Source organism: Thalassophryne amazonica, chromosome 4, assembly GCF_902500255.1.
Source record: "Thalassophryne amazonica chromosome 4, fThaAma1.1, whole genome shotgun sequence".
Taxonomy (NCBI): Eukaryota; Metazoa; Chordata; class Actinopteri; order Batrachoidiformes; family Batrachoididae; genus Thalassophryne; species Thalassophryne amazonica.
In genome coordinates this window covers 112800594-112819238 of record NC_047106.1, presented here as the reverse complement: position 1 = coordinate 112819238, position 18645 = coordinate 112800594, and the positions used below count along the sequence as shown (strand labels likewise).

At 46.3% G+C, this 18645-nt stretch overlaps 1 pseudogene; it reads left to right on the top strand.

Moving 5' to 3' along the window:
• The first annotated feature begins 776 nt into the window (after positions 1 to 776).
• Positions 777 to 895, top strand: LOC117509673 (annotated as a pseudogene).
• Positions 896 to 18645: the final 17750 nt, after the last annotated feature.

The following is an 18645-nucleotide window of genomic DNA, read 5'->3' as shown; positions in this document are numbered from 1 at the left end:
CTGATTTTAATGACCCCTTGACTGTTCCTCTTCTGACACCCTCTGGAAATGATTAGCCCCACTACGATATGTCCTCATTAACAGCAAAATTATCAGGATGTTGTGTCTCCTGTAAAATATTCTCATAGTGTGTGGTGTGATGATAATGAAACTGCTTGGGGCTGCTACCAGTGTTTTAGACACAGAAGGTCCTGTCTTGACAATCTAGTGTCTATTGCACAGTAAGGTGCATACTGCGTTCATTCTTAGATAGATAGATCAAATCTAGGCTTGAGTCCTCAGTGTGCCTTCTGGCAAACTTTACCTGAAATTTCCCACCTTTTGAAGAAAACTTTTTTCTGTTCCACTCCACCATGAAGCTGTATAACAGGTAATGCAACAGACCAAAGTTGCACGATGCACAGTTTTGCCACTCCCAGCCAAAGAAGCCTATAACTCCTTCAGAGTTCTCATAAAAGTATTGGTGGTTTCCAACACTTGTTTTTCTTGCAAGGCCATTTGATTTTTGCAATATCCAATAGATAAGGTACCATACTGTTTGTGCTTTTTAAAATGAGTGATGTAAACAAAGTCCAACACATATTCAGGTATTTGGAAATGTTCACATATCCATCCATTAACTTGTCACCCCCCCCCCCCAACCCCCCCCCCCCCCCACAGTGTTTGTAAGACAAATGATTTGTATTAGTCCTTATATTTCGAATCTATGATTACATACAGCCTCTAAAACCAGGTGGTCTATGCATAAAAATTAGTGTAATTACCAAATGGGTAATGCATGCAGCCGAACTGCTCTGTGTAAGCCTGATCCCGTCAGATCTCAGAAGCTAAGTAGTGCGGGGCCTGGTTAGTACTTGGATGGGAGACCGCTTTGGAACACCAGCTGCTGTGTGTGTTTCTCCAGATTACACTGGAGTTGCATCAGGAAGGGCATCCGGTGTAAAACTTGTGCCAAATGCCAATGCGGATCAGGCTGTATCTGCTGTGGTGACCCCAAACAAAATGGGAGCAGCCAAATGGACAACAACAACAACCAAATGGGTAATGCAATATTTTTGATAAATTCCTTCAAGTAAAACATAATGTCTGTACTACAAGCACAAATTGATTTATTTCTACTAAATGGTCTTGATGTACAGAGACAAAACTACAAATATATTGTGACATTGTCCAAATATTTATGTATCTGAATGGAATTAATCATGGGTGTGCTTTGGGAAAAAACATGAAATATTCCAATCAGATTGTTAGCAGTTTGCCTTTATGACACAAGTGTGCCAACAGGTTCTGTATTGCTATTTAGATGGTGAACTCAGAAGATGTTTTTTCTGGTCAGGAAATGTATCTGCGCATATAGCATCATAGTGTTGTGAAAGAACGAACCGTTTCCTACGGTTCGTTGGTTGGGGCCAATCTCTCACCGCCGCAACCTTGGCCGGATCAGGGGCGACGGAGTTGGAGGAGATTATGAACCCCAGGAAAGACAAAGAAGTGCGGTGGAACTCCCACTTCTCGCCCTTCACAAACAGCCGGTTCTCCAACAACCGCTGTAGGACCTGACGTACATGCTTGACATGGGTCTCAGGATCCGGAGAAAAGATGAGTATATCGTCTAGATATACGAAGACAAACCGATGCAGGAAGTCCCGCAAGATGTCATTAACCAATACTTGGTACGTCGCGGGCGCATTGGTGAGGCCGAACGGCATGACCAGGTACTCAAAGTGACCTAACGGGGTGTTAAATGCCGTCTTCCACTCGTCTCCCTCCCGGATCCGAACCAGGTGATAAGCATTCCTAAGATCCAATTTCGTGAAAATTTGGGCTCCATGCAGGGGCGTGAACACTGAATCCAACAGAGGTAATGGGTATCGGTTGCGAACCGTGATCTCGTTCAGCCCTCTGTAATCAATGCATGGATGGAGTCCGCCATCCTTCTTGCCCACAAAAAAGAAACCAGCACCCATCGGGGAGGTGGAGTTCCGGATCAACCCGGCAGCTAACGAGTCCTGGATGTAGGTCTCCGTGATCTCAGCGCCAGGTATCAAATCAATGGCACAATCATACGGACGGTGCGGGGGCAGCGTGAGTGCCAGATCCTTGCTGAAGACGTCAGCAAGGTCATGGTACTCGGCTGGCACCGCCGCCAGATTGGGGGGGACTAAAACCTCCTCCTTAGCTGTCACACCGGGTGGAACCGAGGATCCTAAACACTCCCGGTGGCAGGTTTCGCTCCACTGAACCACAACCCCAGACGGCCAATCAATCCGGGGACTGTGTTTTAATACCCATGGAAAACCCAAAATCACTCGGGAGGTAGAAGGTGTTACATAAAACACAATCTCCTCCCTGTGATTCCCAGACACCACCAATGTCACTGGTTGTGTCTGGTGTGTGATTAGAGGGAGAAGGGTGCCATCTAGTGCCCGCACCGACAATGGTGACGGTAAGGCCACTAGAGGGAGCCCAACCTCCTTTGCCCATCTGCTATCCAGCAGATTCCCCTCCGACCCCGTGTCCACCAGTGCTGGGGCGTGAAGGGTTAGATCCCCACTCAGGATCGTGACTGGGATTCGTGCAGATCGTCGGGGTCTCCCCACGTGGGTGTTGTGACCCACCCTTAGCCCAGTCTCTAAGGACGAGTGCTGCTGTTTTGACCGTTTGGGGCATTCTCTCTGTGTGTGCTCGGTAGAGCTGCAGAGAAAACACTCTCCACGGATCAGCCTCCTTTGTCTCTGATCTGATCGCTTTTTGGCCCTGCTCTTTCCCTAGCAACGTCAGCAGGGGGAGCTGTCGTCACGTGGAGAGCCCTGGCAGCGGAGCGTGGGGAAGTCGGCTCCCTTTCGGACCCGGGAGGAAGAGGGACAGCTTGTGCCTGACCACGCCCTTCGTCTCGCTCCCGTCGGTGTTCTGTTAATATGTTGTCTAATCGTATTACCAGGTCGATAAGCCCATCTAAATCCCGCAGCTCGTCCTTCGCCACCAGTTGCTCCTTAAGGACCAGAGACAGTCTGTTTACAAAGGCAGCGCGGAGCGCAACAGTATTCCAGCCGGCTCGCGCTGCCGCGATGCGGAAGTCGACTGCATACTTCACTGCGCTCCGACGCCCCTGTCGTATCGACAGCAGCACACTTGAAGCGGTCTCGCCTCTATGAGGGTGGTCGAACACCTGTCGGAACTCCCTCACAAACTCAGTGTAAACCGTTAGGAGCCGTGAATTCTGCTCCCAGAGCGCCGTAGCCCAGGCGCGTGCCTCTCCTCGAAGCAAATTTATAACGTAAGCCACCCGGCTAGCGTCTGATGCGTACATGACGGGACGCTGTGAAAAGACGAGCGAGCACTGCATCAAGAAGTCCGCGCACGTCTCCACACAGCCTCCGTACGGCTCCGGAGGGCTTATGTATGCTTCAGGGGAAGGTGGGGGGTTCGTTGAACGACCAGCGGAATGTCTGTTTCTGGCACACGGTCAGCAGGAGGAGGTGCTGCAGCAGCGCCCTGAGCATGTGCTTCCACCTGGGCGGTGAGAGCCTCCATCCTACGATTGAGAACACTGCTCTGCTCGGTAACTAAGTCCAAACGAGCGGTAAAGGCAGTTAAGATGTGCTGCAGCTCACCCAACAGGCCTCCTGCTGTCGCCTGTGCACCTCGCTCTTCCATTGGCTGTTCAAGCGATGGTTGACGCCCCTCGGGATCTATGACGCTGACCGAGAAATCCTGTTGTGAAAGTGTCGTGACACGGACCCACAACAGGGGGCGTTAATGAACGGACAATGGATAAGCCAAAAGTAACAATTTAATGTTGTGAATCGCACAACGACGTACAGACAATAACAATATGGTGACTGTCAATCATACACCAGGTGACGTGTGGGCAGGCTCGACGATAGAAGACACCTGGCGAGAGAAGAGCCGGATCCCACACAGCTTCCACCACCAATGGAGCTGAAGAACACCGGAGCCGCCAAGCCCTGCGCTCCAGGTGGCCGCTGTCTTCAGCAGTCAGACCCGGTACTGCTGGCAGAGAACAGAGACAGTCCTGATGAGTGTGAGTTCGCACACTCAGTAATCCCACAGTCTGTATACAATTAGGAGGGAGAACCTCCACCTCCAGCAACAATTTCACCCGTGCAGCTCCTGTTGGTCTCTTTCCTGGATGGAGTGAGAGGCGAAGAACGTCGTCCTCTCACTGTCCGCCAATCCAGCCTCCAACAGAGCCTGCAGGAACACGGCTGCACACAGAACAATGTTTTGGACAACAATAATTACAGCAGAGAAGGTTACCTGAATGGTAGCTGATTTCTCGGCGGGGAGGTGGAGTTGCAGTCCGGCCTTTATGGTGGTGGTGATGAGTAGTGGATGAGTGACAGCTGGTACGGATGATGAGTGACAGCTGTCACTCCTGGTCGCTCCGACGCCCTCTCGTGCTTGAAGCCCGCACTTCAAGCAGGGCGCCATCTTGTGGTGGTGGGCCAGCAGTACCTCCTCTTCTGGCGGCCCACACAACACATAGTGCATGATTTGGAGCAGCAGCTATCCACTACAACTCCCTGCAGTGAAGCGTCTGAGTGCCGCCTTCCCCCATTCCCGAAACACCTAATGCTGCAAGAACACAGTCTCTTCCATATCCAAACAGGTGTAGACAGACCCTGCCCCACCATTACCGCTGTTGCGTTTTAAGGCAGGATTGACCCCAAAAATTCCGACAGGGATAGAGACAGGAGTAGCAAAAAGTCAATCGTTTATTTACCTGCAGATGAAATGTGATGAGTCCAAAACAAACAGGAACACACAGGAGGGGAGTTGGCAGCAGCACCAGGGCAAATGAAGAAGAACAAAGACAGAACTATCTATACCAGGCGGGAGAACAACAAAACTGGAATAACCCAGCGACTGAGAACAGTACAGTGACAAACTTGAATAGTGACATGTAACCAGAAGACAGGAGACAGGTGGGGTGATTACAATGAGAGACAGCTGTGCAGGAACACCAAGTGACACAGCCGCACCTACAAGCACACACAGGGACGGACAGAGAGAAAAATCAAGCCACAGAGAGCTCAGAGGGTTGAGAAATTCAATTTATTTTATTTATATAGCGCCAAATCACAACATTGCTGCTTCACAGTGCTTCACATGGATAAGGTCTAACGTTACTAACCCCCAAGATGAGCAGAACCGAAAACATACATAAAGATCAAAGGAAAGGGAACCACAAAGTAAGTATAAAACCAAGAAACAAAGGCTAAAAATTAGAGTGGAACTCAACAGTTAAAGTGTGCAAAACACCACAACTAACAGATAACACATAAGACATTGACAGGAGGCAGCCCACAACAGCTGTGACATTTTGATGAAGAAAACTAGCATGGAAATATGGCACAAATTAGTTATAAAGGTTTTGTGCTTTTCCATTATTTTAAAAAATGTATTTCATTGTTAACTCTTGTTTTCAGTTCTATTTCATTATTGTGTGATGCAGAGTGTGGAATGCATGCAGAAATAGGAAAGTTAAGGCCAAAGTTCTTTTAACCTCTCGTTTGTCATTTTTCACTCCATTATGAGCCACGGTAGGCTCATACCATTAAGAAATATTACCCGAAGCCAAAATATGGCCATCGGGTACACAGCAAAAATCACCAGTGTTAAATTAATTTAACACTGACACATTTAACACAGACTTTCCATCCATCCATCCATCCATCCATCCATCCATCCATCCATCCATCCATCCATCCATCCATCCATCCATCCATCCATCCATCCATCCATCCATCCATCCATCCATCCATCCATCCATCCATCCATCCATCCGTCTGTCTGTGCTCAGCATACATTCAGTTCTGTTACTGCCAGGGTCTTCAAATTCACAGGGAACATTCTTGAGAAACAGATGTTGGACAAGTTCAAAGATGGCTAACCTTGACCTATTTTAAGGGGTCAAAACGGCACCTTCTTTCGACACACTCTTTCATTCCTTACATCCATTCTCTCTGTTGTCGCAATGTTACATTTACAGGGTGTATTCTCAGGATAATGAACTTGCAGGACATTGATGGTAGCTGACCTTGGCCTACTTTCAGGATCAAAACATCACATTTTACATTGGATGTTGTCCACCAGGGCAGTATATTGGCACTACTGCATCAGCTGGCCAAGTGAAACTATATGTTGCGGTTCCCATTTTTATGCTCATACAGCCGAGGGAACTTTAGCATTGCCTTCTATAATTTTTACCTTTCCAGCAGTAATTTCCAGCTCCTTATTCTAAATATTAAGGGGGTTAGGCAAAATAGCAACAACATGCACAGATAAAGATGGTGCCCATGACAAAGACACCAACAAGGGCAGTGAGGAGCGAGAGAGGAAAAAGCAGGCACATTACAGACCACACCCAAGCATCAAGGAAGCCAGGATGATAACTGATCTTAGAAAAATGCTGGATTTACAGTTACTGCATGTGTGTATCTATCTATCTATCTATCTATCTATCTATCTATCTATCTATCTATCTATCTATCTATCTATCTATCTATCTATCTATCTATCTATCTATCTATCTATCTATCTATCTATCTATCTATCTATCTATCTATCTATCTATCTATCTATCTATCTATCTATCTATCTATCTATCTATCTATCTATCTGTACATAAAAAAATTGAATGTATATATATATATATATGAATATGGGAAGGTTATGAATAGACGTGATAATGTGGATGTTGGTAAGGAGTTGCATCGTTCCAAAGTTCAAACAGAACAAGACTGAAAACATGGGAGTGCCATCCGTGGGGAGAAGGTATCTGTGAGGGATTAGTCAGGTAGTGTTCAGCACACAAAATGACAAACTCCAATGGACAGGCAACGAAGATGCTGGAGCACTGGAACAAAACACTGGTCAGCAACAAGAAAGCACAAGTAAACAGAATCTGAGTAGATTTAACAAATGGCCTAAGACATACAGACACAAGGAGATGTGTGAGAGATTTTTCTACATGAGAAAAAAAAATCTCTCTACTATTAATGTATTTAATGAGAACCAGGGAGGTGGACTCAAGCGCAAGAGACAGTGGATTAAAATGCAAAAAAATTTATTGACAGAATTTTGCTGGTGTTCATGGGAGTAGATGTGGAGGCATGGAAGGAGGAACCACCAGTGGTCTGAAGGAAGGTCATGAACACAGGAGCCAGGGCCAGGTGGAGCTGCTGTTGAATGTAAACTAAAAAATAACGCAATGCTAAAATACCCTCAACCATATGAACTTTTCACCCCTTAGAATATAGGTCAATGTTAGTCATCTTTGAACTTGTCCAAGGTCTGTCTCCCAAGAATGCTCCCTGCGAATTTGAAGACCCTGGCACTAATTGGAATGGACTTATATTGAGCACAGACTGACAGACAGATGGATAGACGCAATAACCGATGGCCATATTTTGGCCACTGGGTTAAAAAAAAAAGGAGTTACACAGTTACAACAAAACACAGAAACACTGACTGAAAATAATGCTGGTGACACAGTTCTTAGGCCAAGTTAACACAAAGAGGAATGCACGGATCTGGTGAGGATGGAGTAAAGAGTCGGGGTTGAAATACTGTGAGGAGTGATTGGTTGCAGCTGCCACAGGTGTGTCCAATAATCAGCTCCAGTGCCAAAACAGGGAGGGGGGAGAGAGAGAGAGAGAGGGAGGGAGAGAGAGAGAGAGAGAGAGAGAGAGAGAGAGAGAGAGAGAGAGAGAGAGAGAGAGAGAGCGAGCGCACAGTCTGAGCCCAATGACAAAAGTTTTGCTTATTTATATCACGAGCTTCCCTGTATCTCACTGGTACAGGGAGTCCCAAACAGGAAGTGGCAAATTTTGAGTCCACAATGGAACAGGAAATGTCAAATGTCAAACACCCCCTGGGTCGACACTTTCTGGATTGACAGACAAGATCCTGTGGAATCTCGCAGGAACTCAGTGGCAAGTTCACACTGAAAGAGGAAGTGCTAAATTTTGCATCCACAGTGAAACAGGAAATGTAAAGCACTTCCTGGCATGTGTGGAGCTAGAGCAGAGGCCAGGGTGGTACTGGACTCCCCTGAAATCTGTATGGACAAAGATGATTGACATGTCACGACACTGCACGTCTGTTTGAAAAGAGCTGCATTCTGAAATCAGGTTCCTGCTGTCCAGTAGTTAGTAGAAGAAGAAAAATGTTTGCCTCATATTTGAACTGAACACTTCATTTGAACCATGGACTAATAATGACATCAAAGTTATATTGTTGAGAAAATGGCTGTATTTTATGTCAGAAATGAGGTCCAGGTTGTAAAAAACAGCATTTCTCCTGTAATTCAGGTTGTCTTACATATGCGTGTGTCTCCAGTGACTTTTTAAATCATTAGGCAGCTATTGATTAAATAACCTCTTTATTTTGCTGTCTGAGTGACACACCAGTTACACAACTTTAGATAAATAAATTTAAAGTTATCTTCCTTAAACTCAAATTAAAAGCAAACTTGATATAAATTAATTAAAAATCTAAAATCCAGCTTCCTGATGAAGTGGTGTAGAGGAGGATTTTCTTAAAAAGAAGACCCGATAGTTCAGCTACAATTTGCCAGAATGTACATCTGAGATGAAAGCCTAGATTTGATGTTTTGGTGAAATAAACTTTTGTATTTCTTCATAATTGATGTAAATAAAGTCCTAGACATATTCAGTGACTTGGAAATGTTCGTGTTTCCATCCCCTGGGCTTGTCTGAAGAAAACTGGCAATAAAACTGAGTAATATTTACTGAGTATTATTTATATTTAGGGGGAGATGCTGAAAGGTTTTAGCCACGCTAATGCTCCCCTGAAGCATTTCCTCAAAAAACAGTCTGAAGGACCTCAGTGACATCATGAGATGCTGAAGACCTTCGCTCGTTCCTGTGTGCGACATATACATATTATGCAGTGTTGCCACAGTTACTTTGAAAAAGTAATCCAATTACTGATTACTGATTACTCCTTGAAAAAGTAACTTAGTTACTTTACTGATTACTCAATTGTAAAAGTAACTAAGTTAGATTACTAGTTACTTTTTTAGTTACTTTCCACAGCTGCCGACAACAACTCACTTTATAGTCACCCTTTCTTGACTTCAATGAAAATAAATACTTGTTTTATAAAAAGTAAAATAAAGACCTCTTTCTTGACCTCATATTTAACTGTTGACAGCACTGTAACAGTAAAACTTGCAATTTCAAACCTACATTGTTTAGAAATGTAACTATTAAATTCTAACTCTCTAAACATTTTACTTGTCGAAATTATTATTATTTTAAGCAATATTAGTAGTTGTAGTGCAAAACGGCTTCAAAACTGGACCTTTAATCTAGGGGTGTTGTGGGGGGGCACATCCTTGCCCCACGCCCCCATTTCATCTGGATTCGCCCCTGCTTTGGCGTTTGAGCACAAAGAATGGATAACATTTATTTATGCAGAAAACAGGACCAGATTTACAGGTAAGAAAGTTTTATTGCGTTTTCACATCATGTGGTCCTCAGAAAGAGAGTTTAGGTGTATTTGAATGGAAAATAGTGTTAGTTGTTGACGCGTCGCGGAGGATCAGCTGTTTTTAACGAGACGATACGGAGCAGCTCAGCTCAGAATTCTAAATAAAGGAGGAGAAAAAGTATAAAAATGTCTTTGTAAAGCTCAGTGCAGGTGTGCTGATCACCGCGCTTTAAGAGGTGAGGACGAGTCGAGCAGCTGCAAGAAACCGCGGATGAAAAGCTCACAGCTCACTGAAAGTGAGCAGTTCAGTCGAACCCCGACCTCCTGCCCACAGACCAAGTTTAATGCTGCTATCGACCCACAATGAAAAATAATAGTAACGCACAGTGACATGGAGAAGTAACTTTAATCTGATTACTGATTTGGAAAGATAAACGCGTTAGATTACTCGTTACTAAAAAAAGTGGTCAGATTAGACCGGCATCACTGATATTATGCAATGCTTTTTTTCTAATCAAGCTTTATCTCTTGTTTTGGGATGCTCTGATAAAGAAAGATCTTCTCATCTCCCATTCATGTTTGTCATTGGAATTTTGTTTTTGCATATATCTTTAGTTTTGAATAAATTTTAGTTCAATATTACACCCCCAAATCAGAAGAAGTTGGAACACATGGAAAATGTGAATTAAAAAAAGAACTTGCAGTGATTACATTTACTTTGACTTCTATTTCATTGCAGACAGTAAGTTTCTAAGATATTTTTCATGCTATTTGTGGTCAACTTCATTTAATTAGTTAATATACATCCATTCCTAATTTTCAGGCCTACAACACATAAAAAAATTGGGACAGGGACCATTTATTCTAAATATAAGGATTTCTACTTACCTTGTCACTTACCTTTTCTTGAGGCAAGTCAGGGGATGGATACATTAACATTTCCAAGTCACTGAATATGTCTTGGACTTCATTTACATCAGTCATTAAGAAATACCAACAGTATGGTACTGCACAGTAAATCTGTGACAAGTAAGTAGTTATCAAAAACTGTGTGAACATGCTGGAAAGGGACTAGTGAGGGAAGCCATCAAGGCAGCCAGACAACTGTGATGCAGTTATAGGCTTCTTTGGTTGCCGTTGGAAATATTCTGTATAATGCAACTTTGTCATGTTATGGAGTTATGGGGTTAAAACAGCAACATGGCAACAAAGGTCAATTTCAGTTTTTACAGGGGTGAAAAGTTAAAGGTTTTCCAATTTTGGTCAAAAGAGCTACAAATTATTGGCTGAGCTAATGGAATTATAAATGGAATAGTTTTGACTGTGTTGAGTGTTTGGTCTGCAAAGTAAAGGTCAAACAATGTCGATGTCCATTGGATTCTGTGACATGTGACATATGCTACCCAGTAATGTGATAACTAAGCTTGACACAAGGTGTAAATTATTCCTTTTTAAAACCCTATTAATCAATAATTTTCATCACGTTTTACCAAAATTGAAGCAACTGTAATATTTGATCCCTGTACAAACTGAAACTGACCTTTGTCACTATTCTTGCTGTTTTTACCCCATAACTCCATAACATTAAGTTATAGATAGTCCAAACTATACCTTTTTGCAATATTTATGATCAGATAAATAATGTGGTATAGCACAATGCAAGTTTACAATTAACAATGTAAATTTAACAATGCTCCAATATGATTGGAGCATTGTTAAATTTTGACCCCTGTGTAATTGTTCAGTTGACCCCTACCCGACTGCCGATTGAAAATTTAAGTGGTCCATCAGTTTTTTCAAAAGAGCAATATCTAAGGAGTATTTGTGCTGAATTTGGTGCTTCTATCACCATTTGCAGGAGTCTTTTGTAAATATTCTGTTATCTGCTGCACTAAATGCATAAATGGATGTATATTAACAAATTAAATGAATTTGACCACAAAAAACATGAAATATCTTGGGTTCATACTGTTTGCAATGAAAGCAAAGTAAATGTAAGGATCACCGCAGGTTTTTTTTTTAAACTGGCATTTTCCATATCATCCCAACTTTTTCTGATTTGGAATTGTAATCCCAAGGTTTGATCATTCACTGCATGCCATGTTTTATGACCTTTTCTTATGTTGATGCACACAAATTGGCTTTCTCCTCTTCCTGTATAAAAGTAACAGGTTTTCATCACCTAATATTGTTCTGCTGCTCTCCTTGTTGACTTCATCTGTTGACACATTGGCTATCTGGTGAAATATACAACAGTGTTACAGTAATGACCACAAATGAACAGATATGCTGTGAGGATTCAACCATCCATGCTTCAGCTGAATGTGATTATTCCAGGGTCATGGAGGGGCTGGAGCATGTCCCAGTGGCCACTAGGCGAGAGGTGGGGTACATCGTCGACAAGCTGCCAGTCTGTTGCAGGGCTGACACATATAGACAAAGATATTCACTCATGGTCAATTTAGTCTCCAATTCACCTCACCTACACGTCTTTTGAAGTGGGAAGAAGCAGGAGCATCTATAAGAACCCAACTAAACACAGGTAGAACATGCAAACTCCACACAGAAAGGATCAGGACGGACACCAACGTGGGACCTTCTCGCTGTGAGGCAACAGTGCTAACCTCTAAGCCACCATGCTGCCCTGTGCGGACTCATTTGAAGTCTATTTTTGTTCCAAAAGTAACAAAGTAATAGTTGATCAGGAGTACCTTTAATCTTTAATCTTCACAAACTGACAGAAGAAACTCTTTGGAGGCCTCGAGCCCCATTGTTTTCGATGTGTATCCCTGGAAACTCACTCAACAAAAATATAAACGCAACACTTTTGGTTTTGCTCCCATTTTGTATGAGCTGAACTCAAAGATCTAAAACTTTTTCCACATACACAATATCACCATTTCCCTCAAATATTGTTGACAAACCAGTCTAAATCTGTGATAGTGAGCACTTCTCCTTTACTGAGATAATCCATCCCACCTCACAGGTGTGCCATATCAAGATGCTGATTAGACACCATGATTAGTGCACAGGTGTGCCTTAGACTGCCCACAATAAAAGGCCACTCTGAAAGGTGCAGTTTTGTTTTATTGGGGGGGGGGATACCAGTCAGTATCTGGTGTGACCACCATTTGCCTCATGCAGTGCAACACATCTCCTTCGCATCATCCGTGAAGAGAACACCTCTCCAACGTGCCAAACGCCAGCGAATGTGAGCATTTGCCCACTCAAGTCGGTTACGACGACGAACTGGAGTCAGGTCGAGACCCTGATGAGGACGACGAGCATGCAGATGAGCTTCCCTGAGACGGTTTCTGACAGTTTGTGCAGAAATTCTTTGGTTATGCAAACCGATTGTTTCAGCAGCTGCCCGAGTGGCTGGTCTCAGACGATCTTGGAGGTGAACATGCTGGATGTGGAGGTCCTGGGCTGGTGTGGTTACACGTGGTCTGCGGTTGTGAGGCTGGTTGGATGTACTGCCAAATTCTCTGAAACGCCTTTGGAGACGGCTTATGGTAGAGAAATGAACATTCAATACACGAGCAACAGCTCTGGTTGACATTCCTGCTGTCAGCATGCCAACTGCACGCTCCCTCAAATCTTGCGACATCTGTGGCATTGTGCTGTGTGATAAAAGTGCACCTTTCAGAGTGGCCTTTTATTGTGGGCAGTCTAAGGCACACCTGTGCAGTAATCATGGTGTCTAATCAGCATCTTGGTATGGCACACCTGTGAGGTGGGATGGATTATCTCAGCAAAGGAGAAGTGCTCACTATCACAGATTTAGACTGGTTTGTGAACAATATTTGAGGGAAATGGTGATATTGTGTATGTGGAAAAAGTTTTAGATCTTTGAGTTCATCTCATACAAAATGGGAGCAAAACCAAAAGTGTTGCGTTTATATTTTTGTTGAGTATATATATATATATATATATATATATATATATATATATATATAAATAGAGCATTTTATGTGTTTGACAAATGCTGTGCTAAAAGTAAAGGTCCTTTATTCCCTATTACATATTGATCTAAAAAAAAACACTTAACAGCTTTTAAAAGGAAGTTTTCTGGTTTCCATTATGTCAGTCCATTAGCAGTTCTTTCCATCAGTGTCATAGTGTTAACAGATTTTGTACTGTGGCCTTGGGGTGATTTTTTTTTGTGTACATTTGGTTCAGGGACTGCCCCTTTGGTACTGTACACAACACTTAACAGCAACAGACTGCACGGAGGAAAATCACATTGATTTTAGCAAGAGTTTAATTTGGACAGAGTTTGTTTAGTGTCAAGGCCTCTTGTCACATAACTGGACAGATCTGCTGTCAGCGCTGAAACACACTCTTGAGCACGCAGTAAGTGTATGACTGTGTGTGCTATCAATACTGACCTCCCAAAGGAGTTTTAAGTGACTTTGGTCCTGTTCCACGGACAAGCTGTCAGATGGCCAGAGATCTGTCATGACTGCGTTCCCATTCAAAAGGTGAATTAAAGCTCTTTTGGTTCTCGTGAATGTGTTCGTCTGTGTGATTGGTCTGTTGAGTCTTAAACTCAAAAAACACAGTTACAAGTCCATATAACCCTGCAGAAAAAAGATTTTGTGTGAATGTAGCACAAGCAGACACTTCTTTCTGTCTTTGTATATCTCAACATATCTGTGTGGCTTATAAGATACACTGAGCTTGCAATGAATGTCAGTCAGTGCCCCTGCCCAGTGGCCACAAACCAGACCTTTTATAGACTCCCTATGGGCAATGAGCCCACATGGAGGTGACACCGCATTGTTTTTTTGGGCTGAATCCAATGGTTGTAGACCTGGCACTTTGTGTCTTTCATAAAGGGTCAGTTGGATCACACGTTGTCTGTCTCCTCACCTGGGACCAACTGGCCAAGGGTGACCCTATCAGGACCTAATGCTCCAGGCAACACAGCTCCCAGGATCACTGGAGCACACAAACCCCTCCACCATGATAAGATGCTGATCCAAGGGTCAAAAAACAGACTCATTGGATTGGATTTCCATCTAATGTGTTCCATCTGATGTGCTTTTTTGAGCTGGTGCTACATATATTTATTAGATGGAAATCCTGCACATAATTGAGTTCATCCAATTTTTTGAGTGCAATGGAATTCACTGAGGTAGTAAAAAAAAAACCCTCTTAGGTGCAAAGTTGCCAGACAAGATTTGTCCTGAGATGCTGAAGTCTCTGGATGTTGTGGCAGCAGCAAGGATTTAAAACAAACAAACAAACAAACTGTTGTGTGGGCCGCTGAAGAGGAGGTACTGCTGGCCCACCACCACCAGAGGGCGCCCTGCCTGGAGTGCGGGCTCCAGGCACCAGAGGGCGCTGCCGCCTTACGAGAGCAGTCAGGGTGACAGCTGTCACCCATTACTGGACACAGCTGACTCCACTCAGCACGGAGGTATATCATCAGGACGGCGTCTCCACCTCAGTGCCGAGATATCGCCTTAAGATAGAGGTACAATTCTCTGCTATATTATATTGCCTTTCTTGTTGAGCATTGCAGGACAGCTGTCTACTCAAAGATAAGTACTCACCTTCCTGCAGTATTGTGACGTGAGGTGGAGACGGCTTCTCCCCTCTCTGTGTTACTGGGTGCAGCCGCATCCACACCTGTGTGTTTGTTCTCTTGCCAGCAGTACCGGATCCGACGAGCGGAGGCAGTGGCCACCTGGGAATTCGGGACTTGGCGGTTCCAGTACTTCCAGGGTTCGGTGGCAGAGGAAATCTGGGTGGTTCCGGTTCGACTTGGACGGACGTCTCCTACCTTCGAGCCTGCCCACACGACACCAGTGGAATTCGGCTTAACCCCAATTGTCAATTGTTGTATTGGTTGTGCACGTTCCACAACAGTAAAACCTTGTTATTTACCTTCTCCATTGTCCGTTCATTTGCGCCCCCTGTTGTGGGTCCGTGTTCCTACACTTTCACAACAGGATATCTCGGCCAGCGTCATGGATCCCGAGGGGCGTCAACCGGCTGTTGAACGGCCAATGGAAGAACAGGGCGCGTCGGCGTCTTCGGGAGGGGTAATCGGTGAGTTGCAGCGGATCCTCACCGCTTTCACCACTCGGATGGATTTAATGACCGAGCAGAATGTTCTCCTAAACTGCAGGGTGGAGGCTCTCGCCGCACAAGTGGAAGCGCGCCCTTCGGGCGCCGCTGCGGCTCTCCCTCCCGTGGATCCTGCGCGTGATAGTGACGTTCCACTGGTCATTCAACGGCCCCTCCCTCCGTCCCCAGAAGCATACATAAGCCCTCCAGAACCGTACGGAGGCTGTGTGGAGACGTGCGCGGATTTCTTGATGCAGTGTTCGCTCGTCTTCGCACAGCGTCCCGTGATGTACGCGACTGACGCTAGCAAAGTAGCTTATGTAATAAACCTGCTTCGTGGGGAGGCACGCGCTTGGGCTACAGCGCTCTGGGAGCAGAACTCACGGCTCCTTCATGCATACGATGGGTTTGTGCGGGAGCTCAGAACGGTGTTCGATCACCCCAACAGAGGAGAGACCGCTTCAACCGTGCTGCTGTCAATGAGACAGGGGCGTCGGAGCGCAGCTGCCTATGCAGTCGCCTTCCGCATCGCGGCGGTGAGATCCGGCTGGAATAGCACTGCCCTCCGCGCCGCCTTTGTAAACGGACTGTCACTGGTCCTAAAAGAGCACCTGGTGGCGAAGGACGAACCGCGGGACTTAGATGGGCTCATCGATCTAGTCATACGACTCGACAACCGGCTAGAAGAACGCCGTCGGGAACGAGGCGAAGGGCGTGGCCAGGCACGCGTCATCCCTCTCCCTTCCGGTTCCGACCAAGCTCCGCCTTCCCCACGCTCCACAGCCCCTGCGCTCCGTGGGGTCACAGCTCCCCCTACTGACGAAGCTAGGGACACGAGTAGGGCAACATTTAGGGCACCAGATGCACAGAGGAGATGGACCCACGGAGCGTGTCTTGTTTGTGGTTCAATAGAGCACCATGTGAGAGACTGCCCCGAGCGGTCAAACGCCAAACGCCCGCCCCTAGAGACTGGGCTAGGGGTGGGTCGAGACATTCACGTGGGACACACCCACATTGCCACACGACTCCCGGTCACGATCCTGTATGAGGATTCTACCCTGAAGGCCCCAGCACTGGTGGACACGGGCTCTGAGGGGAATCTGTTGGATAGCAGATGGGCTAGGGAGATAGGGCTCCCTCTGGTGGCTCTTACCTCACCCGTACAGGTTCGGGCACTAGATGGCTCCCTACTCCCTCCGATCACGCATAAGACACCACCTGTAACTCTGGTGGTGTCAGGTAACCACCGGGAGGTGATCGAGTTCTTTGTGACTCAGGCCACCTCCCGTGTGGTTCTGGGTTTTCCCTGGATGCTAAAGCACAATCCCCGGATCGATTGGCCGTCCGGGGTAGTGGTACAGTGGAGCGAGACCTGCCATCGGGAGTGTCTAGGTTCCTCGGTTCCTCCCGGCTCCCACGCTAAGGAGGAGGTCCGAGTCCCGCCCAATCTGAAGGCGGTGCCGGCGGAGTACCATGACCTCGCGGACGTGTTCAGCAAGGATCTGGCTCTCACGCTTCCTCCCCACCGCCCGTATGATTGTGCCATTGATTTGGTTCCAGGCAGTGAGTTCCCGTCCAGTAGGCTGTACAACCTCTCACGGCCGGAACGCGAATCAATGGAGACCTACATCCGGGACTCATTAGCTGCCGGGTTGATCCGGAATTCCACCTCTCCGATGGGTGCTGGTTTCTTTTTTGTGGGTAAAAAAGATGGCGGGCTTCGTCCATGCATTGATTACAGGGGGTTGAACGAAATCACGGTTCGCAACCGATACCCGTTACCCTTGTTGGATTCGGTGTTCACCCCCTTGCATGGAGCCAGAATCTTCACCAAGCTTGATCTTAGGAATGCGTATCATTTGGTTCGGATCCGGAAGGGAGACGAATGGAAGACGGCATTTAACACCCCGTTAGGTCATTTTGAGTACCTGGTCATGCCGTTCGGTCTCACTAATGCTCCCGCGACTTTCCAAGCGTTGGTAAACGATGTCTTGCGGGACTTCCTGCACCGGTTCGTCTTCGTGTATCTGGACGATATACTCATCTTTTCCCCGGATCCTGAGACTCATGTCCGGCATGTCCGTCAGGTCCTGCAGCGGTTGTTGGAGAACCGCCTGTTTGTGAAGGGCGAGAAGTGTGAATTCCACCTCACTTCTTTGTCCTTCCTGGGGTTTATCATCTCCTCCAACTCCGTCGCCCCTGATCCGGCCAAGGTTGCGGCGGTGAGAGATTGGCCCCAACCCACAAGCCGTAGGAAGCTGCAACAGTTCCTCGGCTTTGCTAAATTCTACAGGAGGTTCATTAAGGGCTACAGTCAGGTAGTTAGCCCCCTGACAGCCCTGACCTCTCCAAAAGTCCCCTTCACCTGGTCGGATCGGTGCGAAGCCGCGTTCAAGGAGTTGAAACGGCGCTTTTCGTCTGCACCAGTTCTGGTGCAGCCCGATCCTAGCCGCCAGTTAGTGGTTGAAGTGGATGCCTCGGACTCAGGGATAGGAGCGGTGCTCTCCCAGAGCGGGAAGACCGATAAGGTCCTTCACCCGTGTGCCTATTTTTCCCGCAGGTTGACCCCCGCTGAACGGAACTATGACGTCGGCAATCGGGAACTCCTTGCTGTGAAAGAGGCCCTCGAAGAGTTGAGACATCTGTTGGAGGGAACAGCCGTGCCATTCATGGTTTTCACTGACCATCGGAACCTGGAGTACATCAGGACCTCCAAGCGGCTGAACCCCAGGCAAGCCCGCTGGTCACTGTTCTTTGGCCGTTTTGACTTCCGGATTACCTACCGTCCCGGGACCAAGAATCAAAGATCGGATGCATTGTCCCGGGTGCACGAAGACGAAGTCAAAACGGAACCGTCGGATCCCCCGGATCCCATCATCCCGGAGTCCGCTATCGTGGCCGCCCTCACCTGGGACGTGGAGAAGACCGTCCGGGAGGCCCTGACCCGTGACCCGGACCCCGGAAACGGACCAAAGAACAGACTATACGTCCCACCAGAAGCTAGAGCTGCAGTCCTGGACTTCTGTCACGGTTCTAAGCTCTCCTGTCACCCTGGGGTGCGAAGGACCGTGACAGTCGTCCGGC